Source organism: Puma concolor, chromosome C1 (genome assembly GCF_028749965.1).
Source record: "Puma concolor isolate L17-30 chromosome C1, mPumCon1.1.hap2, whole genome shotgun sequence".
Classification (NCBI taxonomy): Eukaryota; Metazoa; Chordata; class Mammalia; order Carnivora; family Felidae; genus Puma; species Puma concolor.
In genome coordinates, this window is record NC_141674.1 from 136,577,081 (window position 1) to 136,604,966 (window position 27,886).

The 27,886-nt window shown below is 38.8% G+C and overlaps 1 long non-coding RNA gene across 1 annotated transcript; it reads right to left on the reverse strand.

The window, feature by feature from the left end:
• Positions 1-17,849: 17,849 nt before the first annotated feature.
• LOC147578454 (uncharacterized) lies at positions 17,850-27,242 on the reverse strand. Its single transcript, XR_015255208.1, has 3 exons — positions 27,100-27,242; positions 22,707-22,796; positions 17,850-18,742 (listed from the first exon to the last, which is right to left on the reverse strand). It is a non-coding gene; the product is annotated as an uncharacterized LOC147578454 (long non-coding RNA).
• Between the last annotated feature and the right edge of the window lie 644 nt (positions 27,243-27,886).

The following is a 27,886-nucleotide window of genomic DNA, read 5'->3' on the forward strand; positions in this document are numbered from 1 at the left end:
ATAAAGAGGTTTAAAGACTAGACCAAAATGTAAATGCCAGATTCCCCTTGTGTCTGTTTCAGTCACTGTGCCCGTTCCCCATCCCCAACACCTAGGAGGCTGAATTATTTTCTTCCCTCAGACTAAAATAATTTCCGTACACATGGTCGAAATTCAAGAAATGGATATTGGAAAGCATCAGGAAATTAGGAGACATAACTGTTGAATTATGAAGTATAACAGTTTACCTAATGTGTGTGGCAAACACTTCCTTATTCTCCCCACCCTCCTACTTCCCTCCCACTGTTCCCCACCCCACCTGGTGTCATAAACACAAATTCAGAGGCTTTTTGCCATCCTTGCTTTACAGGAATCCCCAGATCGTGATGCTTTCAGACGACAACTTTTGACATTTTTCGTTCTTTCTTTCTTCCGATGATTTTTTACCAACAACATTTGAATGTAGAGTTGTTGGTCTTGCAGGCTGTGATACATATTTTCGTCTCCAAATCTTTTGAACATTGTAAGGCTGGTTGTTGAAGCTTGGAGTTACCCAGGTGGTAGTTATTAACTGACGTGTCATGGTTCACGGTGAACAAGCTAGGTCAACAAACTTGTTTTTCATCATGGCTGGTTTTAATTTGAAAGGGAGCTTGTTACCTATTCGATAATGCTTCACTGAAGTTCACCTATTTCAGGTAGATTAATAGCTTGTTCAGGGATGAGAAGCCTAGGGGCCCTGTTGTAACTGTGTGCTGCAGGTTCAAGGTTCAAACTTCAGAAAGCAGAAAAGTCCTTGTTTTTCTTCTACCTATTTGCCAGTGCATGCCTTAGTGAACCTTTATACTTGGTAACACTTGAACGGTCACAGGTTTGAGATCTTATAGTCATATTAGGAGCCGTGTTATATAATCAAGAGAGAGTTGTGCTCTGGTAGTTCTTCCCAAATTACAAGACTTTTCAATTTCGAAGATCATGGGGTTGGCGGACATTTAAAAAAATATGTGTATATAGTTGCCTGGTCATCCGTTAGGAAGAGAGATTTAAAATGTCTTTAAAATGGAATATTAAATTTTGTGCAAATCCGGATCCTGTAGGGAGGTATTAGATTGAAGTAAAAATGGAGAAAAGGCTTTTCATGTTTGAACCGATCCATGATGGTGACATATCAGTAGTCCCTTAAATGAATGTCTAAGTACATTTATAATATGTGAAAAAATTGTAGTAAATTACTTGAAAATTTGCTTCTTTTCAAAAAGGGGAGTTTCACCCTATTTGTTTTCTTTTAGCCATTCGCGTAATAGTTCCTTGCACACAAAAGATGTATCAGCTAGCTCTGTCAATCTGGAGAAGAAAAAAAAATTTAAACTGCACTTACTTCCTCACGTGATTCTTATGAGTCTCAGTGTAGCTGAGGTTCCCACTCAGATCTTGCTCCTGGAGCATTTAAATTCAACACTACTATTTGAAGATTAAACCGCAATGGAAATATTAATGATGTCTCTGCGCTGAAAGGAATTTGGCAATCTCTTCAGTTGATAGGTTTCTAAAGAAACTCTCCATTTCAAATAAAGATCTGATATCTGGATCTCCTAACCAGTCTGAAACGTAGCTCACCTACATGGATTGGCTATCTGAGAGCTTGTAAACAAATTCATAAAATTGTCATGCTGATTATAGTGTTGGCAAACACAATGGCTGATCATGTTATAAATGTTTATCAACACCCGCACTCACCCACCTGCTAAGAGGTGCTACGCTTTAATGAAATTGTTTGAATATCAAGGCTGGTTGCTAAGATACAATGTTCTTGTTACTAGGGATGTGATGCTTGCAGATTTCTGTTATCAAATAATGATTAGAGATGTGCTAACCTCAAGGTGCTCAGTGCAGTGAAAGGTTTACCGAGCTACAAATTAGTAAACTGTCTGCTTGAGCAGGCACTGGCAGAAGAAACATGTGCCTCGTCCATACACGACTGGCATTTGAAAAGAAGGGAGGACAGAGGGAGCACAGCCATGAATGACGGGTCCTTGAAAGTTTGCCACGGAGGGTTTACCTACTCTGCTGCCCAGCGTGATATATCTTTAGCCAGCCAGGGAATTTGTTGAAATCCATTGCCAATAACTCCTTCCTTTCTTATGAAAAATCCATTCTTTACGTTTCCTTTTAATTGATTGTTATGGAATTATTATTGTTAAACACATCACATCTCTTATGAGAAATAAAAGCACACAGAAGTGTAATGCTACAAAATGGAGATGCATGTTAGCGTGTGCACATTCTTAAGATAATGCCAGGTTTAAGAGACTTATTGGTATAAATGTCATATTTAGCACGATGAGTTCTGCAATAATGATGCAGATTTTTTTCTATTGAGAAGGCAATATTCCATGACATCTACTACAGTGTAAGATCTCATGTAGGTGCTGGACTGCTTCTCTTTCTTTTCTTGTTACCTTAATGTAATGGAGATGACCAAAGCCCTGTTGTCTACAGTAGTCTGTCTGGTTGTTCATCTTGTTAAAGTAGGGCCGGCGCTGCTGTGCTGTACCTATTCTGGGGATGTTTTGAGCACAACATATTCACACTGAAAACATTTCTATGATTCTGTGACAGGCTTTGGAATTCCCAAGTGCTCTACTCATGACTAGTAATATTTCAGAAATGTGTGGGCAACTGTACTTCTGGTGTCATGTATAATTTTTACTCTTGTTACTTTATAAGAAATCTCAATTATTAGGATCGCAGATCTGATGGGTATTAAATTGACTCTTGAAAGTTCCCTTAATAAAAATGGAAACTGTGGATATATTTTAATAATGAAAGTGTTACAAGAGAATGATATTCAGATGTAACATGTGGCCTTCCATTAGACCATGACTACCTTGAGAGCAGAGAGTGAATCTGTTTGGGCTCCCTGTTGTTTAACCATCCTCCAGAAGGCTGCCTGCACGAAAGAGGCACCTTAGGAATCAATGAATGATACCTAAATCCAGAAAACTTTGTAATATCTGTAGCAGATACACAGGCGTTTGTAAGTGGAATTTTCCTGCCTTTTGTGCGGAGTACAAAGCGATGGGAAGAAAAACGTGACAATGCCTCACCTTTGTGAAATAGATTTTGCATACCCTAATTTTACAGCTGAGGAAAGCAAAGTTCAGAGGAACGCGATAATGAATTACTCAGTGCCACACAACCAATGTGAGGCACAGCTGGGGCATCGGTAAATCTAGTCCTATTTCCCAAACCCCAACCGCCTCGCTGATATTTGTGAGACCTGAGTGGGGAGAGTCAAGTGGGCACAGATGGGGGGCACGTTTAAATGCAGCAAACGTTATGTGCCTATTTTGTGCCAAACATACAGGTAGGTATGTGAAGGGTAAAAAGCAATAATTTATAAAGTCCTTGGTCATAAGAAGTTACGGTGTTGAAAATGTTGAAATATGATACGGTCACTTTAAGGAACTTGAAGACTAAATGTGAGTTCCAAGGAAAATATATTTAGCCTGAGCATGGAGAGTTCTCATGTAGGTGAGGTTAGGAGACGGCATTGAAAGGATGGGTCTTTGTTTGAGAGATGTGGTTTTGTTATCAACAAGATCCGGTTTGAATTCTTGTTCTGCCACGTCCTGGCTAAATTGGGGTGAATTTCTTAGCCTATATGTGCTTTTCTTTTTCTTTCTTTCTTTCTTTCTTTCTTTCTTTCTTTCTTTCTTTCTTTCTTTCTTTCTTTCTTTCTTTCTTTCTTTCTTTCTCTTCCTTTCCTTTCCTTTCCTTTCCTTTCCTTTCCTTTCCTTTCCTTTCCTTTCCTTTCTTTCAACATTTTTAACGTTTATTTATTTTGAGAGAGAGACACACAGAAAGGGAGTGGGGGAGGGCAGAGAGAGAGGGAGACAGAATCCCGGCAGGCCTCAGGATCTGAGCTGTCTGCACAGAGCCCGATAAGGGGCTTGAACTCACGGACCATGAGGACATGACCTGAGCCGAAGTCCATGCTCAACCGACTGAGCCACTCAGGCGCCCCCGTGTGCTTTTCTTGTTGCTATTATAATTTGCTCATGTGGATTAAATTGGTCGTAGTAAGGTAATATGCTTAGCACATACTAAGCAGTCAATACATGTTATGTTTAAGACCTGCTCACCGTGCCCTACAGAATTGAGCGACATTACACTTGTTTTAGCCCAAAAATTGTTCCTGAAACCTAAATTTCACCTCTTTCACGAGATACGTACCTTGTTTTTATACGGCCCAAAGGCTGGTTCAGTGAAACAGAGTCATATTTATTGATGAATGCAAGAGATGTGGCAAAGATGTCTTTATGTTCTTTGCGACTTTGGTGCTTCAAATAGATTTATAAGCGGCACATGGTTAATTATAGCTGGACAGACACACGTGGAAGTGTTGCTTGGGCAGGAGTGTGATGTCATGCTGGGAGTGACTAGTGGTGGGTGGGCTTATCTGGAAGAGATTTGCTTTCTTCCTACTCAAAGGGTTCTTCAGAGGCTTAAGTGAGAAGATAAATCTGCACGTCAAAAGTGGCATCCAGAGTCAAGGTAATTCAAATGATAATATTACACTATCCTCCAAGGAGGAAGGAGTAAACAAACACCAATCCCTCGCTGTTCTCAGGACTGTAATGCTTGCCAGTGACACCGTATATACGAATTTTGTTGGAAATTAACTGTCGTGGTACTCAGGAATGCCATCTCTCCGCTTTTAGTTTTATCCTAAGTCACTGCTCTTTCCTTTATTTCTGAGTCTTCTTAACACCCGCACTTGCCTGGAGTGTTTTATCTGCAGCCTAAATTAGAATACTAAATATTTGGCCTACTGGCTCGGAAGCCAGCATGTCGCAGCCCAAATGGTCTCTACTCTCTAATTTTGAAGGCTAGAATTTAAAATTATTCACTAGTGTGGGATGCCTGCGTGGCATCCGACCTCGGCTCAGATCACGATCTTGGGGTTGGTGGGTTCGAGCCCCACGACGGGTTCTGTGCTGACAGCTCAGAGCCTGGAGCCCGCTTCGGATTCTGTGTCTCTCTCTCTCTCTCTCTCCCTCTCTGTCCCTCTCCTGCCCACACTCTGTCTCTCTCAAAAATGAACAAATGTTACAAGAAATAAAAATAAAATTCTTCGAAAAAAAATTATTACAAAGAAATGTGAGGTCGGCCCCACTTAGAGCATGTATTCCATGCACCCAAATGCTCCTGGTTCAAATTTAGAGATGTCCCTAAATATAGTTGTGCTGAACTACCTACATATAATGCAGACCATGTCGAAGCACAAAGCCCTCTCAGTGTGGGGTAGTGTGGGCATTTTGTTATCTTCAGCAGCTGTTGCCTCTTTTTGAGGAGAAAAACCTACTCCCATTTAAATTTATGTTGCATCCAGCGCGTTGTATTGCTTGCGATTATCTGTGGCTCAGCTGTGTCACGTGGGGTGACCTGCTTTAACCTGAGTTAATGCAGTCCACATGTTGTGCTGAATGACACACATTAAAACATTCCACTTCTCCACGGAACTGTGTGAGCAGGTGATTTCTCTAAATGGCAGACACTCCCATGCTTGTATTTTAAACCTCCACCACTTTAACTAAAAATATCTTCAAAAGCCCACCCCAAACACTTCCCGTGGTTATTTTTGCAAATTGTTGGGTGACTTACAAAGAGCAGGGAGGGATGCGCGAGGGGAAGCTTCGAATTATTTACATAATTTGATGGGATGGTGCCTCCTTTGAAAAGTCCACTCGGTGGAAGTCACAGATTTATTTACTTCGCATACTCAGAGTCCTAGAGAGGCGACCTAATCATGTAATTATTAACTTGCTGCTGCTTGGATCCCAGCAAGTTGATAGTTATATTTCTCATCAAACTAAACTTAAAAGAAACTTATTTGGAAAGTACTAGGTCCCAGCAAACAGCCCTCATAGGAATGCACACTAGTGTTTTACCGAGATATTTACTTCTCTTCTGTGAGAACAATGAATTCGACACGAAGTGTTTGGCTGTCAGTGATAAAATTTTATTGCGGGCCATTCAGACGGTTTCGCCTGATTCCCTGAACGACGCAGGAAGCACAATGCTAGCACACCTAGGGCAGAACTCTTCTTTTCTTGTTAAGCCAACGGACCAAACGGGTTTCTAACACATAGTCCTGGTTTCTCCAGCATTGTGCTCTAGCCAAGTGAGGCAATCAGCCAGGCGTATGGTGAAGAACAGAGATCCTTAGAATACAGGTCCGGGAAGCCCAGCTCCATACTGTTCAAAATCCCAAATGCACACACTAGCTGGGTGACCCAGTATAGGGCACTCAACCTCTCTGAGTTTTCCTCTCTCATAAAATGGGCCGATGGTAGCATGTGCGCTGGAGGGTGCTAAATTTTATAAAGGAAGTTAGCTAACTTGGGTGAAGTATCCTGTGAAATGTTTGATACATAGGAGGTGTTTGAAGCAGGAGAGCCGCCGTTAGGTTTGTGAAGTTTAACTAGAGGAAGATAAAACCAAAAACTCTCCACATGTATAAACTGAGTAAAATAAGTCAACACGTTTAGAAGATACTCCAAGATCTCCTGTCCTTCTTTGTTTTCTGGAAATGTTCAGGGCCCCAGTGTACCATGCAAGTCAATTTTTCTGGGCATTAGTTTTCTGGGACGTTGTGTTATGGGCTTTAGAGCTTCTTTTTCTCTTTAATTAAGAAGACTGTTTATCTAAAGTATTTGAAAATATGAAAGGCCAGAAGACTAAATGCCACAGTAAAGGCAAGAAATAAAACTTTTGCTTACCTAAGACATTAGTTTTCATGATGTAATATATACATTTTTAACCTGGTGTTACCAAGATCTCCAACAGTGACTCACTGAAGACAAAACGTCAGGTTAATTGAGCCTATCAAGAAATGTAATGATTTCTCAGTAGAGTATCTATTAATGATTGAATAATTTATCAGTTGTCAAGTGCATTTGTACGAAGATATGTCCATATTGGATAGAGCATAGGAAATAATACAGCAAAAAATAAAATTCTAGTGAATCACATTTGGCTGCTATCTGACATAAAGGAAATATTGGATGGAGAAATGGCTCTACAGTGTTGGAAAATTTACTTTTTGCCCGTAAAGCTAAGATATAACTAAATGAACAACTATGGTTATTTCTTTCAAATAGAATACCTGTTGATATGGGATGTTTTTCAGTCATTTCTCAGGACATGACTTTACCCAAATTATCAACCATGATTTTCTCTTCCCACGCAGATCAAATTAACATCTTTCCCACTCCAAGTAGTTTCCCTTCTTTTCTTCCGACTTTTGGGGTTTTTTTTTCATTAAATTAGATAAAAGGCTTTTTATGCGTTCCCTCCATAGTTAAACGTTCTTTGAGTTGCCTATTTGTTTACATTTATATAGCAGGTTCTAAAAGTAAAATCATTTCTTGCATATCATCTAATATGATAAAATTGAAACTGAGCAGCTGGTTGGCTGCTCATTCACAGTAGATGCTCAGGAACTTCGTATTGGATGGGTGAGTGGATGGGTAAGTGAAGCAATGAATCAAAGCAAGCAAGTATAAAGGAAACAACTGGTTTATCATGAATGCTGTGTACCACTGTAGTTGTTATTATACTTCTCACAGTTATGGTTTGTGCTGTTTTGATTTTAAGGTTCACTTGTGACACGTGACTTTACATTAAACGTAGGTATTTCCTAAATACAAATCAAAGCCACAATGAGATGCAACCTTACACCTGTCAGAATGGCTCACGTTAACAACTCAGGCAACAACAGATGTTGGCGAGGATGCGGAGAAAGAGGATCTCTTTTGCATTGTTGGTGGCAATGCAAGCTGGTGCAGCCACTCTGGAAAACAGTATGGAGGTTCCTCAAAAAACTAAAAATAGAACTACCCTACGACCCAACAATTGCACTACTAGGTATTTATCCAAGGGATAAAGGTGTGCTGTTTCGAAGGGACACGTGCACCCCCATGTTTATAGCAGCACTATTAACAAGAGCCAAAGTATGGAAAGAGCCCAAATGTCCATCGATGGATAAATAAGATGTAGTATATATATACAATGGAGTATTACTTGGCAATCAAAAAGAATGAAATCTTGCCATTTGCAACTATGTGGATGGAACTGGAGGGTATTATGCTAAGTGAAATTAGTCAGAGAAAGACAAAAATCATATGACTTCACTCATATGAGGACTTTAAGAGACATAACAGGTGAACATAAGGGAAGGGAAACAAAAATAATGTAAAAACAGGGAGGGGGATAAAACAGAAGAGACTCATAAATATGGAGAACAAACTGAGGGTTGCTGGAGGGGTTGTGGGAGGGGGGTGGGCTAAATGGGTAAGGGGCAGTAAGGAATTTACTCCTGAAATCATTGCTTCACTATATGCTAACTAATTTGGATGTAAATTTTAAAAAATAAAAAATAAAGTTTAAAAAAACCAAGTATTTCCTAGATTAATAGTAAATTTGATGAAGTCTCCATTTAAAGAGTTTGAATCCATCTTCCACCCATAATACACGTGGACTGAATTAAGTAGAAGCTACAATATAAGGAAAGGCAGGATGGTTGGCGGGATGGGATTAACTTTGACTCAGGTCTTATGTGAGCATATGATTTTCCTCCTGGAACATTGCACATAGGTGGAAGTCTGAGTATAAAAAATAGACACCATTGTGATTTTGGGTAACAAATCATATTTATTGAAACACATGTGTTAAATATATCTGGGTAAGTTGATGGAAATTTGCTTTGGGAAACTGGCTATAATTTGAAAAGAGCTTCTGTTAATGTTTGTGTTTTCCATACTGCACCTACTGACCCTTACCGATCATGTGGAAGATGCTGAAGGGAGAAATGTCTCTGGGTGGAGAAAAATCTGGATTACCCTGGCTGCAAAAGTGCATGGCCACAGTTACTCTTGTTTTCAGAATTACTTTTTCTTTCTAGAAACACAATTTAAAATCTACAAGAATAAGCATTCTGTTTAGGTAACATCTAGTCTTAATCCTTTTTTTTTACAGATGAAGAAACTCAGATGCTTGTCCCAATGGCACTAGTTTATTGCATAGAATGTCAACCGAAGTCTCCTAACTTCCAATTTGATATAATTTTTTATTATAAAAACAATCAAATAATATCATTCCTGAAGATGGAGACATAATTATCATGGCATAGATTTAGCATGCTCAATAGCTATGAAGCATTTCTACTATACTGCGACATATCAGCACTGATGAGAAAGATTGGAGAAATAAAACAAACAACCAAGCAAACCTAAAATACAAGAACTTCTAATGTGACCAGGATTGACATAATCATCTGGTTAGAAAACAGTTCAAGAAAGGACATAACCCAAACTAACTTTTGCTCACAGAAGCTAAATTGTGCAATTCACATCGAGAGAGGATTGGGCCGGTGGGGAAGTGAGACTTCATGTAGAAAAGGGCTTTAGAAGGGAGAGTAATGTTTGCATGGTTAGGGAGGAAGAAGGACATCCAGTTAGGGGGAAAAAACCTGATGTGAAAGCGTGTGTAGTACAAATGTGCCTGTTGCAATGATCCATTGTTGGCAGACATTATCCAAGGGTTTGGAAACGGGAAAATGGGTTTTGTTGTGTAGGGATAGGCGAGGTTAAGCTTTGTAGTACATTGGGAAGCACATAGACTTTGGAGTCAGGTAGACCTGAGTTTAAGGTAGCATCTGTTATTTAATAACTTGGCAACTCTGCTCAGGTTACTAAACTCTCTGAGCCTTGGATTCCTCATCTGCATCACGGACATAATGTCCGCAGGGTCACGTCAAGTGAGACAACATATAAAGCGTTCAAAGAGCCTCCCACATCCTAGGTATCCAGTAAGTATGTCCCTTTATCTTCTTTTTCCTATTGGTCCCTCTATAACACATAGCATATAATTCTAAAAACACTGAATCATCTCACAGATATATATATATTAATTGTGTATGATGAGTCAGTTACTACGTTGGCACTGGGAATATTTCAGAGAGGATATAGAGAACTGTCTAAGATCAGGAGTATGTTCTACGGCAGGGCTACAAAAAGTGAATACCACCAGGCCATATAGCTGGAGGATACACACATTTCATCAAATTAATATTCTGTCCAATTGAACCAAACTAAATGTTAATATGAATTTGTGGAGAGAAATGTCTGATTGATCTTTCATTGTAGCCAAGAATTATCTGCAGAGCGTGACACAAGTACTTAGCCAAGAACTATCTGCAAAACATAAGTATTACATTACGCATCCAGAAGGTGATATTTAACAATTCCAAGTACATGGATTGTTTTTATGGAGTAGTCAGCTTTATGGGCACTTAAAGTCTATGAGGTATATCTTTGAATATTCTTTGGTTGGTACAGTTTGCCTAAGTCTTGCTTTTTTTCTAATTGGAAAAGTGTGCCTAAGGAAATAGGACTTGTATAATCGGTCCTATCTACTTCGGAACTTTTATTTGAGGAATGTGTACAGAAAAACATCAATTCAGGTGGACTGGGGTCATGGGAATAGATCTGGTTGAATTTAAAGGTTCTTATAATTCCACAGATTAGCCCAGTCTCTCTCTTTTGGCCGGTTAACATCAGTCAGGGTTTGATTGTTGATGCTGCCTGTTCTATGGGGATACTCACTGCAAAGCGTTCATTGTCTACATCATAACCGACGACACTTTAAGGATGTGGATGACACCTGTAGCTTGTTGATATACAAAGAACAGTTTTCCCATGGGTTTGGAAATACCAGCTTTTAGGTACTTTCAATTATTCTTATCTATGGCCGCGGACCTATGTTTTCATAAAACGGGGCCTATTATATAATCTTCCTCTTTTCTTTTTAGAGTAATGGAAGTGTTTGAACCCAGTATCATAAATTAGGTATTAATACAATCCTGCCAGAAACTGACTTCTTACATCCGAAGGCTAAACTTTAACACGGATGTAAATGCAACTTACACTTAAAAAGATGAGAATTAAGAAGTTCAAGAACGGTAAACTAAAACAAATTAAAAGGATGATTTTGGTTTAGGAAACTTTAATACAGAAAGTTTCTCTTGTCCCTATTATTCAGTTTCCCTCCTTTCATGATACAGGTTTTTTTGTTTGTTTGTTTGTTTTGTTTTTGTTTTTGTTTTTTGTCTGTAACAACGGAGTCATTCAAGGTGAGGTTTACCTATGTGGAGGACTTTTAGCTCCATGCTGCATATATATTCTGTATTTTCCAGAAGTTACAGTGTGATTCTGTGTTTGATAATCTGGTGCAATAGGCATTGTTGTGGTAAGAATCTTGCCCTTGATGGAAAGTAATGAGACCACATTTGTTCCTTTTTCACTTTTCATTTGGAAGATGTAAATGCAGGTGGTGTCTTGGTTCTTGGGGGCTTTCCTTTCTGGCTCTGTGTGTTGAAGAAGTCATGTTGATTTTTTTCAATTTTATTCAAGATTTTGACACTCAGGAACACAGCGGGCACTTATATGTTGTATTCCCAGAGTGTTTTTAATTGAGGAAGGGCACAGCTGATGAGAAAAATATAAAGAAATGAATGCATTAAGGAACTAAATAGTCAACTTTTTCCGTTTTTCTTTATTTAATAGTGAGAGTATACATGGTGAGAACTCCTGGGCTTGAGCAGAGATAAGAATCTCTCTATTTTTTCATTGCATTAATTTTCCTTGCTTATTAGTGTTTTAAAGATATTTTTCTCATAACATTTTTATTTTCCTTCAAGATTTTCTGTATGTATTTTCTCTTCACTTTCTAATGTCTTCTCTACCAGGTATCATCTGGTTAATTTCTAGACTGTCAGATACTCACTTTAACTCAATTTACCTTTACTGCTAAATCATTATGATTAAGAGGAAAAGAAGCTGAAAGAAGGATCAGCTGGGTTGTGCTGTGTAACAAAAATCTTCAAAGTTCCATTGGGTTAAATGACAAAGGTTTATTCCTACTCACGCTCCTTGTGCGTTACACATCAGCACAGGGTTTCTGCTGACTGATTACTCAGAGCTCCACGCTGACGGAGCCACCACCATTTTGAACATTTCTAGGTTTAATGTAAGAGGGAAGAGATAGTTCTGAGAGGTAGTGAACTAGAAATTAAACATTCCGTCCTGTGACACGTTCGCTTATATTCACAACGCATTGGGCAGAACCAGTCACACGTTCCTGTGTAACAGAAGGGGAGGAGGAAGTGTAATCCAATCCGATCTTGCGCCTGCAAGGGGTTGGAGTGGAACTGCATTAAGTACCATGACAGGAAGCTTGCCAGGCTGCCTTTGATCTTAGTTGAATGTTATGGATCACAGATGGAGAGACAGACAAGTTTGGCTTTATTCACAGATGTGAAGATGACTGGCATCTGACAATGTCTGCCATGTAGCCAGTTAAACCACACCATACCTTGGACAGTGTACTTTGAACTCCAGTACTTGGTGCCATGCTAGCTCAGTTCTAGGAGTGGAGGCAGTATGGCCTAAACCTGTGGTCTGTTATAAACACAGGCTTTGGGGCTAGGGCCCCAGATTGGAATCCTCAAATCTGTCATATGCTGTCAGTGTCTTCTTTGGAGCTATTGAGTTCTCTGAACATTACTTACTACATCTTCAAAGGAAGGATGATTATGACAAAATAAACAGACTTGCTGTTTACCCCTTTTCTTACCTGCCTGAAATGTCAGTGTTATGAGAGCAGAGATTTTTGTCTGTTTTTGTCCCTGAATAACTTCTAAATTCTTGGAGCACTGCCTTATACATAGAAGGCACTTAATAAATCCATGTTGAATTAGTACATGTATGTATAGGATTTTTATTAGCATCAAATGAGTTCATGTATCCGAAGTCTATTATATAGTGGGTGGTACATTTTTAAGGATCAATAAATGGTAGATTTTTTTATAAATCTGGAGGGAAATTAAAAGATTAATTGAGGTCTGCAAATAATAGGGGAAATCTTTCCTAGGTGTATTCGTAGCAGACTGTGTCTCCGGGAAGACCCAAGGACAGAGTAGACTTTGGTGGGTTTAGAGGTCAAATTTGATTTTAAACTAAATGTATTTCTGTCCTAGAGAACACCCAAATAGGGGGCATTCTTATAACTGGCATTGTTTTATAACTGGCATTGTTTTATAACTGTCATAAGTTTGTAGCTTTTCTTGGGGTCAAGACAAATTGTCGCAGCGTTGCATTGGTTGGGACTTCTCCAAAAGCTGTGGGATTGACATTTGTAGTGATTAGGCTTCATAAGTGTTCCTGTGATCCATCCATCCATCCATCCACCCATCTGTCCATCCATCCACCCATCTGTCCATCCACCCATCCATCTAGTTCAATAAATATTTTTTGAGTACCTACTTCATGCAAGGGAATGAAACTTTGCTCTAAAGTGTTCTCTTATTAGTATTTTATTTTCTGTTAGCAGAGATTTTAACTCCAGTATTGCCAGTAATGCTTATTAAAGATCTGTAGTTCAGATTATGACAAGACCTTCCTGGTAACCAAAGTGTCATATTACATGAGCGCACAGTCTTGTCCACAGAATGATGATGTATTTGGAACGGTTTTCTTGGTAAATTAACATGAACCAGAAAGCCAGTAAACATTTTAGCAAAAATGGGATGATTATGATGCTAGCCCTCCAACTGGCATCACCTCTAGATAAAGGGCCTGATCTGATTAGCTCCACTATTAAACTTTTGGTGCTAAGTGTAGCTAAATGCCATTTCAAGAGTTTAAACTTGAGGAATTTTAGGAATGTGTTCTTCCTTTTATTTTGATTATCTGTGGATGGTTTGGCACAAATACCAAAAAAAAAAAAAAAAAAAAATTCTCTGCTGTATTTATTTATGATATGTCTCTGTTGGGAAACAATAATCTTTCTGCTTCTTAATCTAAATTGAACTGCAGTATACCAATAAAACAAGTCACAACATACAAAGTAAATTTTCTCCGTATAAATAATTAACTCCTCAAGATTTATTGGCCTTTCTCTATTTCCCCCTTTCTCTGAGTGGTGTAATCCAAATAAAATGTTGCATTTATTCTGATCTTATAAAATATTCATAAAAGAAACCACTACCTTTGAATTTGGATTAAGAAACTATGAAGAAAATATGATTATAAATGTTGACCTTTGTCTGAGTACTACCTAAAGCTTATTAGCAGAAAACAACCATCTGCAGGGAATCTCCTTTTACTTTACCTTTATTTCGCTCCTGGGTTCTTATTGAAACTTTCATTGGCTTTAAACTACTACGTAATGATTCTGAGACAAACAAAAGTGAGCGATCAGTTTATCTTTCTGTCATGTACACACGAGGATAAGTGCGTCAGGATTTGGCTAGAAGACTCTTGGATGATCTGGGTGGCTTTGGAAATAATGAGGACAATGAGGAAAAAGGATCTGTGTCCCAGATGAGCAGATTTTGCTGATGTAGAAGTGAGAGTTGGAACTGAAATTTTATCTTTTATGGTCATTTGCTGCTCTGTGCCTTATGGAGATAAAATGTATCTGTACCAATCCTCAGGGTAAACTTGCCTCATGCCCCTTGGTTTTTTAGGTGTCCTGGGACAACACATATCTTGGTTTTGGCTCTCACCTAGTCTAGAGGATTCCAGCAAGACTGAAAGGACACTGGTGCTTAAGAATTTGAGTTTACTGTGAGACAGGTTCTATCGTGAACATTCTAAAAACCCAAAATTCATGATGATGGATGTAATGTTCTCAGAAGAGGTAGATCTCTGATGCTACTTTTACCCTCCAGAAAAGATTTAAAATGGATTATCAGAAAAGCAATTCCTTGATTGTTCTCTGGAGTATATCAATCCTGGGTGAACAACTAAATGTTTGTGCTTTGGTTTGTTTAATGGCAAATTCCTCAGTTCAAGAATGAAACCACCTTAGCCTCTGAGGGAAATTTCACCTCTCAGAGAAATCACTAGATATTGGCTGTTTCAGGAACTCTGAAATACCAGTCCAAGGATCACCTCCATTTGGGGATAATATTTTCAGTGGATAGTGTCACACATATGTTGCAGTGTAATTAAAATGATTTTTCTTGAGAAGCCCAATATTTCATTTTGGGATCACGCCCTCCTAATTTTTTCACATGAAAATGTGCTTTCTTTTATAAAATTATGATGAGAATAAAAGGTAGCAAAATAAAATTTTTAACTCCATAGTTATCTTAATTTTCACTGCATATAGGCCAATAAAATGGGAAAGTCTGGAAACCGGTGAACTGAACAACTTCAGGTCTAGAAGGGGCCTGTCATTTCTAAGGGCAGTCAGACTTCTGTCTCCTAATTTCAGGGGTGACTGTCCTGGTGAGGTTCCATGTTATCACCTGTCCTGGTCCAGCCTGGCCAAATGCTGTTGGAAATGTTTGAGCTCATCTTTACTGTTTGTAGAAAGCTGAGTTAAATTCGACTAGAACAGCAAGCCCAAAGAGGATCTGAGTCAACAGGAACTGACATGGCCTTTACAGCTGAAGAGTCAGCGTTTGACTGCCTTGTTGTGAGATAGACACATTTTAGTGTTAGTGTCAGGATTTTGAGCAATACTTATTTTTCTGACGTGGATGAGGCCTTAAGTTTTTCAAAATAATTTCCTTTCAATATTAAATAGTGATTGAGTATCATCGGGTGGTGTTTCCTTTTCCTTAAGAAGTGATTGCATTTAGTGGCTTCACTTCCTAAACCCTGGAGAAAGATGCAGAACTCTGCCGATGAGTATATATTTTATATTTTTAATTATGTGTTTATTGAGGAAATGTTAGGGAATTTGAAAACACATGAATAAGAAAATGAAAAAAAAAGTTTACTCACCACACATGGCAACTGTTAACATTTTGTAACCCATTCTTTGGTCTTCTCTATGCATGTGTTTATTAACTTGGGATCATACTATATGTAACATTTTGTAATCTGATCTATCTTTGATATTTTATAATATACAGTGAGTGAATATTTGATCATTTGTCACTCTTCAATATGATCTTTAATAGCCGCATGATATGCTGTTTTATAATCCCATCTTGTTGCATAGTTTTGATGAGCATACTGCATCTCATATATATACATATATTTTAATATATATATTTCAGGATGGCTCTGAAAAAGTAGAACTACTGGGTTAAGGATACAAATATATTTCTAAGGACATAAATATTTTTATTCAAACAAATTTTTTTAATGTTTTTTATTTATTTTTGAAACAGAGAGAGACAGAGCATGAGCAGGGGAGGGGCAGAGCGAGAGGGAGACACAGAATCTGAAACAGGCTCCAGGCTCTGAGCTGTCAGCACAGAGCCCAATGCGGGGCTTCAACTCACAAACCGCGAGATCATGACCTAAGCCGAAGTCGGATGCTTAACCGACTGAGCCACCCAGGCATCCCCCAATTTTCTTTTAATCTTTATTTTTGAGAGAGAGAGAGAGCATGAGCAGGGAGGGGCAGAGAGAGGGAGACACAGAATCCGAAGCAGGCTCCTTGCTCTGAGCTGTCAGCACAGAGCCCGAAGTGGGGCTTGAACTCACAGAGTGTGAGATCATGACCTGAGCTGAAGTCGGATGCTCAACCGACTGAGCTACCCAGGAGCGCCAGGACATAGATATTTTTAAAATCTGAAGAAAGACTTGAACACTTTATGAGAGGGGACAATAAAAGTCAGGTACTGTTTTGAGACCTATAAATCACAATCCAGATTAAATGTCTGGCCAGCAAACATTCATATTTTCTGCTGAAGATCCTGAGAATGTAGGGAAAGAATAAAGAACGCAGCTGTAACGTCAGTGTGACCAGATAGGAATGTGGGAGAGCAGAAAATTATTGATTTGCTAGTCCCTGCAATGAGGTTGGAAAATATTCATATAGATGATCACATTTGGTGGTGATATCTATGTTTACATGATTAAGAACTTCCCCATATACATTTTTTTCAATGTTTATTTATTTTTGAGACAGAGAGTGACAGAGCATGAGCAGGGCAGGGGCAGAGAGAGAGGGAGACACAGAATCCGAAGCAGGCTCCAGGCTCTGAGCTGTCAGCATAGAGTCCAACCTGGGGCTTGAATTCAAGAGCTGTGAGATAGTGACCTGAGTCAAACTGAGACGCTTAACCGACTGAGCCACCCAGGTGAAAGCTACCCCATAACAAAGAGTCCAACAAAGTGGACACAGGACTGTTTAGTTCTTGATTGTATACATTAAACTTATATATACTGAGGAAATATATAAACTTATGTATACTCAGTATATACCGAGGTGTATACTTTCTACCTGTTGAGTTTTTGTGTTTCGCACAATATATTAACTACAGATTTGGTGGGGGGGGCAGTTGTTAATTCTGGGTTCTGTTGACAAAAGTTTTATTCAAGAGGTACCTGGAGATAAAATGCATGTCAAATATCAGGGTTCATGTAATTTATGCCTTATTGTGTTTGCAATTTAACCTGCAGTTTTTCTACCTACACCTTAACTGGTGAAACAAGGTAAGAGCGCGACATGCTGAGTGAGCATCGCTCCCCCATCCACTGCTCGATATGCAATTTGATCACACCTCTGGCTTTGTGAGCTATAGGCATGGCTCTCAATTAAATTACCAGACTGCCATAAATCTAATTTTGGACTGAATCTCATGTGTTCAAAGTATTAAACCACTGTTTACCAATCCCTAATGAGAAGTCATCAAATAATTCAAACAGCAGTACAAATACTTCTATTTAACTCTAGGTAGAGCCAAATTAAATAGAAGCTCATCTTCATGGAAAAATTTGTGCAAACATAGTTTGAAAACATTTCGCTCCGTTCTATTCCGTAAACAAAGTCAGGCTAACGTGAGTTTATTTTAAACACCTTTATTAGGGACACGCTTGAACTTCCAAACTAAATTTATAGCCTATTTGACCCCAACCTCCTTCAAGCGGCACCTCTCCTCTTGAAGGTTTCCTGGATCACCAGGAATAAATCGCCCCTTGCTTCTTCATCCAGCCATAACACCCTATGCATTGCACTATTGCCGCTTATCTGCTGGTTACTTGTTTCCAGGAGTTCCTTTCCAGTTAGTCTGTGGATCTGGTGAGATCTGGTTCTGAGTCTTTAGTTACCTGTTTTCCTGGCTCCTGGTACAAATAGATATTTGAAACTTACCTATTGAATACACGCTACATACAGAGGTTGCTATAATCCAAATGCACTTGAATTCCAAAAATATTCGGTGATTACTTATTTTCCTTTAATCTCTTATCTATTTTCAAATATAGCAGGCATCATACTCTTCTAAATTGCAATAATGTGCACTACGCATTTGCAATTCCATGTTTTGGAGTTAGGAAGGGATATAATGAATAGTATCATTAATAAACTTTTATTAAGATCTTTCCATGACACAGTACACCTCACTAGCTCAAGATACAAAAAAAGTAGGAGGATCTCCTTAAGATACAAAAAGTAGGTCTCCCTTAAGACCTGGAGAATCAGAAAAAAAATATATAAATACAATTTTTCAATTTGTGGTAAGAGATTCTGCTGGTTTTTCCTAATAGCCACAATAGCCCCATCAGATGTCATCCAGGTTTGCCTCAGTACAAAAAGATAGAGACTGGTAATGTTTCAGAAGTGACACATGTCACATTCCCTCACAGTTCAGTGGCCAGAAGTAGTCACATGGCTTCAGTTGGGCTGCAACGGGGAGTGAAACATCGTTCCCTGTGCCAAAGGAGGAGATATCCTGGAACTGGTGAATATTAGTGACTTTAAAGACTAAAACTGAAAAAAAAATTTTTTTAAATAGATTTAAAGTCTTAACAGTAAGAGTGGTAAATGCTTATGTAAAAATTCAAGCAGTATAAGATAATGTAAAATCATTAACAAAATCCTTTCCCAAATATAGCCACTTTTCATACAGTTTTGTGCACCATTTTAAGAATTTTTTATTGTATTTACATGTACACACATACTTTATAAATCACAGTGTAGATGATATTAAAGTAGGATCATAGATGTTTTTGTGGAACATTCTTTATTTAAATAGTCTATTATGAACATCTTTCCCTAGGATCATATATGGATCTACCTCATTACTTTTTATGACCTCTACCTGCAAGTGTTTTCCATTTGTGAAGATAAAATTATATAGACAAAGCGTTGCTCTAATGGTGATAATAATGATGACGAGGAGGATATAGGCAGTTTCCCTTTAGGATACAACTTTAGGAAGTATGAGGTAGGTACTATTATTATTACCATCTCACAGAGGGGGAAACTGAGGCATAGCGAGGTTAAGAAACTTGCACAAAAATCACACAGCAAGGAAGTGACAGAATCACGGTATGACTCACTTCTTTCTGGATCCAGAGCAGATACTCATAACCACTGGGATATATTGCCTCTCCAGGGTGTAAGACTTTACATTTTGAAGTATATTTCAAAATTACTTTCTAAAAACGTAACGTCGTATGAAAGTCCCAGCAATAATAAAGAGTGTCCATTTCCTCACACTTTCATCAACCCTGAGCTGGTTTCAACTCTGCCATCCTGACATGTGAAGAATTCTCATGTTCAATACTGTGTTCGTTTGTGAGGACTTCCAGAGCAGTGCATTGGAACATGAAAAGAAGCAGGAAAGATGCTAGACACTTCTGGGAAATGATACTTGTTTTCGCAAGAATCTCTTACATTCATACTGTCTGAGAGGAAGGATTTGACAAGATGATTAATTTGTCTTTTCTCTTACCTAATTGTGTAGTTGCTACTCATTTGAAGCAGTTTCCTTCTAATGTTAGCGTCAACCCAATCCTCAAGCATCCGCAGTTACATTTTTGTGTGAGGAATTTAGAGAAAGGAATGAGAAGAAGCATTTGTCTGGTTTCTAAAGTGTGTAAATTATGAGACTGGATATTCAGCGTTATGGGTTGCACCATGCTATGTGCTGAAAAGTCTCGCAACAGAGTGTCTGCATGTTCTTAAGTTCTCTTTTGTGTATGTGGTGGTGGGGGGTGGGCGGGTAATGGAGGGAGGCTCTAGAGAATAGGACTATAACAAGGGCCCATCTTAGCCAGATCTAAGAGCAGTACTGTATACAATTATTTAGTGAGCACCAACTATGTGCCAAATCGTATGCTAAGCACTAGAAATACAGTGAGAACCCGAAGACAAATGGTTTCTGTCCTCATAGAGGGTATCACCTGGGTCAAGGGGCAAACTAAAGTAGTACGTGATACTTGAAGAACCTGTGACTAGTCACGAATGTCTTCCATGAGGAACTGATGTTTGACTTAAGATCTGAATGATGAGGAACGATTAAACATTTTTCTTTCAGAAAGGATTACATTTGCTAGCTTTAAGATATCTGGTTGAAGACAGGTCAGATAGTGCTAGGAAGCTTATTGTCATTGTCCAGCAAGAGACAGTGATGATCGAGGTTCAGGTGTTGGTGGAATAGATGGGGAGGAGACACATACAAGAAATGTTTAGTAGAGGAAATGGATAGGACTTGTTGATGGCTTTGATATCAATGGTAAGGGAGAGAATAGTATCAGAGATAATGCCAGGTTCCTGGCTTGCATACTTGGTGGTGTCTTTCTTAGCTATGAGAGTCACTGAGGTAAGACTGAATTTGAGAGAGTGCATTATGAGTTTGGTTTTGGAAAGACTGAACTCTTAGTGCCTTTGAGATATCACGAAGACAAAAGTCTTATCTTTCTTATTCACTGTTGTATCCCCAGTGCCTAAAGTGGTATCGTGCATTTCGATAGGTACTAAAACGGGTGGGTTTTTTTTTTGTTAATTTCATAAAGACATATCTTTTTCTTTATTTAAGTTACTTTACCTTTCTTAATAACATTCTAACATTTTATTCATGTAAAAATCTTAATTTTTTAATAGCGTTTCATTTTTTTTGTTACTGTAACAGGATCCATCCCCCAAACCCTTCTACCTCCACCCCCCCCACCCATGATATTCTCTAATGGGTTGTTTTTTTCTTTAAAGGAATGCTATTTACTTTTTAAATTAATGCAACCAGCTACTTTACTTAATTCTTAGAGTTTTCTAATAGATTTTCAATCAATTCTCTAGGTTCTTTTAGTTATAGATTTCATTATTAGAAAGTAAAGATAATTTTGCTTTCTTATTACTTCCTTTAAAAAATACTTAAACCTATATTATTTCATTTAATCCTTCCCATGACCTAAGTTTGAAAATTCCTATGAACTCCTTCTTCTGGGTAAGCTAATATACAACTTCATAGTAGAATAGTAGAGTAGTTATATTTCATTTTATTAATGGATTTGTCTTAAACAAGTTTCAAAGTACTGTTTCTTTCAAAATGTACAATGTGCCACCTCATTAGGAAAAATCAAACATAAATGATGAGTCTATGAATCCTATAAATGAAGTCAATGCCTAGAGGCTCATTCATTCATTCATTTATTCACACATATTCACTGAATAACTGGGGCATATCAGGAAAAATTCTATGTTCTGGGGATACGGTAGTTAAAAAATAAAGGGAAAAATACCTGCCATGATAGAACTTATATTTTGGTGGGGATAACAGATGATAACTGGAATAAATAAAGAAAATATATGTTTTGTTAGGTGGTGAAAGTTGCTAAGGATAAAAGTGGAGTGGAAGAAAAAATATAAAGTATTAGGGAGGGATGGTAAAGTTTTAGATAGGATGTATAGGGAAGGCCTCATTGAAAAGATCCTGTTTAATAAGAAGAAAATAAGGGGCAATTTATCTGGTCCTCTGAGATGTCATTCCAGGCAAAGGGACACGTTTTGTGCAATGATCTGTTATCGGAACAGTGCTGTGGCTAGTGTGCCTCAAGCAGAGACATGAGGGAGAAATCAGGGAGTTCAGAGAGCTAATGGGTATGGGTGGTGGGGTAGAGGCCCTGTAGGCCACAGCAAGGACTTTGGCTTTTCTTTTGAGTAATATCAAAAGCTATAGGTGAATTCAGATTGAAGGAATGACAGGATGTGGCTTATGCCTGAAGAGGGTCACTCTATCTGCTAGTAAGACAGGACTGTGGGTGGACAAGGAGACCTGTTAAGGCCTACTTCAGCAATCCACACAAAAGGTAATGGTAGCTTGGGCCAAGTTTATAGCAGAGGAGGTAATGAGAAGTGGTTGGATTGCGGACATATTTTGAAGGTAGGATGAACAGGGATTTCCTAATTGATTAGCTATAGGGTACTGGAGACAGGGAGAAGTTAATGATGCGTGAGATTTTGGCTTGCATAATTTAGAATGGTATTGCCCTTGATTGAGGTGGATAGACAGCGGGAGAAACAGTATTTTTATCTGGGGCTTGGTTATTGGGAACTTTGTAGTTCTATTTGAGAGGCAGAGTTTTAAGGATAGGCAGAGAGGTTTCACAGGGGTGTACCATCTCATTCTTTCCCCAGTTCCGACCCCCCCAGCCATGGCACTCCAGTGACAAATACGTGGTTTCCCAGCAACATCAGGCTGAAGAAAAGCGGGGCGAGAGAAATGGGGCCAATTTCAAAATGGGCAAGGGAGAACAAAGGAAGCCTGGCTACCTGCACCTATGTTAAGAGATTTCACTATATTTGCTTACCATGTTGTGTTTGTTTCTGAGCTACAGAATGCATTATTATACAAAGATACACTCTTTATAAGACCTACACTTCCTTGCCATTTTATTTATTTAACAAATACTTACCAAGCATTTCATCTATGCCAATTTCGGTGCCAGGAGTTGGGGATACGGGGAAGTATAAGATTTGGTCATTTCCCTGAAGCAGCTCACAGCCTGGAGGGCACATATACATAAATCATGAGAAGTATTGTAACAGAAGGTCGATCCCAAGCTATGAGACTAGAGAACAGGGGACGATGAATTGTCAGGTAAGCTAGGCTGTGTATTTCTCTTTTGCAACTTAATTCTGGGATTCCATCTTATTAGTATTCTCATTTTCCTGTATGAATCAGGGGTTTAACTACTAAGAGATTGCAGGGTTCTATATCATAAGACTCTTCGTTGCCTGAGCTGAATTTCCTTCAGGACTTGCAAAATCTTGGGTCATGGGATTCCAACTTAAGATTTAAAAAAAAAAAGTCCCAAGTTTCTGTTCCTTGTTTGCAATTCTCCTAAACATAATTATCTAACTTCTTCTCCAAGTGCCGTGACAAAGCAAAGTTTTTTCGATGCGGGTACCTATGTGCAAATTGAATGTGTTGTTCATGGTCTCCGTAACCAGGTGCTTGCCAAGAAGCAAGACCGATATGTACAAGTGAACAGCTTAAAGGAGAATTTTTATTGATGGCGGAGAGTTGAAGATACCTGTATATGTTGTACTTCTGTTGTTCATCCTTTTGAAAGGAGTCTATGAGCCCAAGCATTCATTTCATGGAGTACGTACTTCTTTCTCATAGAAATTTGCATTTCTGTTTTCGGTATAGACCAGTGTGATCCAATGAGGTTAGGTAGACTCGACTGTTGGTTGTTGTAGGATAGTTATAATGCTCTCACTTACCGTAGCAAGGTATTACTTGAAAGACACAATCTAGCTTTCTACCTTTAAATTTATGTAAGTATAGCAATTGCATTTACGTAAGCATAGTGATTGCTTTACAAAGGATGGCTTGTACAATTTTCTACTGAGTCCAGTGTGGTCTCATCTTTGAGTTTCTTTTTTTTCCCAGAGTCATCTATTTTTATGGTCAGAAGATAGGGAAAATAAGGAAAAAAATGGGGAAAACTAAAATGATGACCAAATGATACTTGTTCATTTATACGTACAACAGTTGCTTCTTAAGTGGCCAGTCCCTGTGGGAGTCATTTTGCATGGTTGGTTTGTGAGGGCCAAGCAGTAGGTTTGTGCCTGGGACAGGTTAAGAGGAGACTTCGCCACACTGTGTTTGTGTTTGGGGAAGTGTGACTTTGTTTCAGTGCCCCACCGCCCTTATGGAGCCCACACCCCTGCAGCTACCAAGAATTATAGAAGTAGTGGCTTAATGTTCTTCCTACCCAAAGTTCTCCTCCCACCGTCTCCCCATCTGGCAGCTCATCGATGACTTCTGCTGTACTCTCCACTCAATCTAACTAGTTTGGCTAGCGTCACCTGATTAGAGCCTGTTTGTGGTTACTTCTAATGAAATCATTTTGCAGTAATAAATAAAGTTTTCTAAAATGCTAAATAGGGCAGGAAAGGGTTACATCAAGAAATAAGATCTTTTACCTTATTTTTAGACGTTTTATTTATTTATTTTGAGAGAGTGAGAGAGAGCGTGCGTGGGGATGCACTTGTGCAGAAGCAGGGGAGGGGCAGAGAGAGAGAGGGAGAGAATCCCAAGCAGGCTTCGTTTGCACTGTCAGCGCAGAGCCCAACATGGGGCTCAATCTCATGCACAGTGAGATCATGACCTGAGCCAAAATGAGGATTCTGACACTTAACTATCTGAGCCATCCAGGTGCCCCCAAGAAATCAGATACTTAAAAATGTCTACAAATATTCTTTATTCTGATAACCAATGGACTTGGGATATATTATAAACTGAACCAGATCATGGTGTCTCTGGACTATTTTTCCAAAAAATTGATTTAAGATCTTCTACTTTTTATTTCCAATTTTTAATGTCAGGTGTAGTCAAAGAATGTATTCGGGGGTGCCTTGGTGGCTCAGCTGGTTAAGTGTCTGACTTTTGACTTCAGCTCAGGTCATGATCTCACAGTTTGTGGGTTTGAGCCCCGCATTGGGCTCTGTGCTGACAGTGTGGAGCCTGCCTGGGATTCTCTCTCTCTCTCTCTCTCTCTCTCTCTCTCTCTGTGTGTGTGTGTGTGTGTGTCTGTTCCTCCCCTACTCTCTCTCTCAAATAAATAAATAAATAAACAAATATTTAAAACAAAAAACAAAACAATGTATTCAGCCTAGTTTAATAAACAATTTTTAAGCCCTACTGCATGTTGGACACTATGCTGGATGTAAAAGACATGACTGAGACATAGTACTTGCTCTTCAGGAGTACATGCTCCAGTGGAGAACAATGGTGCATAATAATGTCATTATCACAAAAATCACCATGTTTGGGGCATCTATTATGTGCCGGGCACTCTGCTTGAGATTTTTCATACACTTAATCCTCACAATATTCACGCAAAGCATACGTTTATTTTCCACATTTAACAAATGAGAAAACTGATGTTCATGAAAATCCAGTTACTTGCTCAAGGTGATAGCAAGTGGTATATTTGAGTTTAATGTATGTGAATTATCACATTCCATGACGTGTGCTCTTACCATTAGGATATAGGACTTCCTAGTAAAAGAAAACCCGTACCTTTAAAGGAATGTGAAGTGGGTAGATGTGCTCGTGTATCTACGTAGATGTCCTTCATTAGGCATAAAGTTTCTTATTATATTTCTGTTGTTTCTTAGAAAAGAAATTAAGTTGCTCTATTTTCTAGAAAAGTCAAGACGTGAGGGCAAAGTAATATGGTATCATTTTAGCAAGCGTATGAAATTTACAAAGGAATGCTGACTTATCCAGGGAAGTCAGGTTGGATAGACTACATTTAACCCTGCAGCGTTTCCCGCCGTTCAAGATGTTTTCTGACATTTTCAAAATTTCTTTAGATTCATTTTTTATTTCTCACAAAGAGCTCATTTTATTATTTAGTAATCAAACTTATTTAAAGCAAAGACGATCAATTTATCATCAGACTTGGCTCTGGATAAACTTTCAATGTTTGCAAAAATCAAACCTACCCTTTTAAAGAGGACAATTTGGCACATTTGACATTCAAAGCAATATGAGGCAACATACCTGGTTCAGTTTTGGTGGCAGTTCCACCAACATTTCTAAAGCAATCGATGGAATTGATGTAATTTTCCAAGGGCACTAGTTGGAAGTAGGCAATACTCACTTATTGCTTTGAGTTCTTATATTTTTAGTGAATTATTGCTTTATAGTTACAGATCATCCAGGTATCTTTACTCCAATGAAGTAACAACTTAAAGCGTCCTGCTTCATGTGGAAGTGTTTCTTTTAACTTCCCCTCTCCTGGCCCTTGTCCATGAAGGAGAGAGCAGCCGGTTCAGGCTGCACCGAGCAAAGGATCAGAATCCAACTTAAAAAAGGAAACAAGGAGTCAGCGAGAGCCAGAGCAAGAGAGGGAGAGAGAAATCATCAAAATGAGGAAGTGATTCCTCTGGTTATCAGAAACAGGAGCAAAGTAACAATGGCTGAAAATTCACCTCCCCATGGGGGAATGAATCATCAAAATAACCGGTGGAAAACAAGGTTGTGCAACCTTGACCAGCGTGTGTCACCGGCTGGTGGAATTTTTAGAAAGGCAGCAGTTTGGGTTCATCACTGCGGTTCGTGATTGCACACACCTGTTTGGGGTATGGATTTTGCAACCCCCCAAAAAGGGGAAACTGAACTCACTGCTCCTCCCGAGCTGTGCAAAAAAGCAGAAAACCACAGCTGCTTGAGCAGTTAACAGATATCAGTAAAATACCCATGTTACATAATTAAGGATAACGTTCTTGAAGCATATGGGCCGGAGGTATTATACTCTCATTAAAACTTTAGGTAGGGAACAATTTAGCATATTCTCACACATTTCTAGGGTTGAGTTCTATAATAAATGTTTGTAATTAGACATGCTCTAAACAGTTTATTAAATAATACATGAAGAAATGGTTGATGAAATATAGACGGCTCTGCATTTTGTGTACAATGACACAGAGGCATCAAGATAAGAAATAAAAGATTTCTTCTCATTGACTTGATAACTAGTCACTCTGAGCAGCTTAAGTAAGACTGGAAGAGGTTTCATTCATCAGAGCAGCGTGTCTGTGATCTTAAAGAAATAGGGATTGATAGCTCTGGATTTTTTTTCCTTTTCTTTTTAAATACATTACATGTAGCAATCTTTGAACTCTACTCCTGAATAAAAAGAAATGCTTTTGACCAGAGCCATGCAAAAATCTCATGCACTTTATCCTGGCAAGAAAGAAGCAGCTTGATAGGGAATGATAGGGGTGGAGAGAGCCAAAAAAAAAAAAAAAAAAAAAAAAAAGATCTGAAATTACATTTAAAAATTATACCTTGATGAATAGGTGCTGTTATTTATGAACTGGAGAGGAATAAGGCAGAGAAGTCTCTTGAAAATCGCCAAGGCAGGTGTTTGGTCCCTGGGGAAGAGGTAGGAAACATGCCCCTGAGATGATATTAGATGCAGGAAAGAAATTCTTTCAGTTCTGCAGCCCTGTTTGATATTCAAGCCAGGTGATTAATGGTCAACCATTCTTATCTGAATGGAAGAGTCTGTGATCTATGGAAAATGAGCTTGGATGATCTCAGGAAGTTCTCAAGGGATGAATAACAACTTTTTGAAGTCAGGAAGGTCAACTGGATATTTTGTTTTCTAATGCACACAAATAAGAAATCTTATAACAGAATAAACATGAAATTTGGAACGCCTTCTAGAACATACTTGGGGAAACTGGGCAAGGATGACATAGCTTTTACTGATTTGTCTGCTTAGTAGGTAAATGGGGCTGCCAGTCTGGCAGTTTGCACTGGCAATAAATCACCACTAGACATTTTATTTAAAAATTGGCACTGGCTCGGGGGAGGTAGGGGTTGTCAATTTGCTTTTATGTTGAGGCCAGGCACAATCATAACACACACAAGCCACCTGGAAACTTCAGGCCACATGGAGAAGCATGGCTCAGGTCTCTAATGGCTGTATTTTTGCATGCTTGGAGAGCGCAGGGCTAAATCACAGTCTCAGGATCCTGACCAGAAAGATCTTGGCAAACTGGCACAGCCTGGAGACATCCCTTTTGGAAACCAGTTTGGTTCTAGAATTATGATGTAGGAAGGATATCA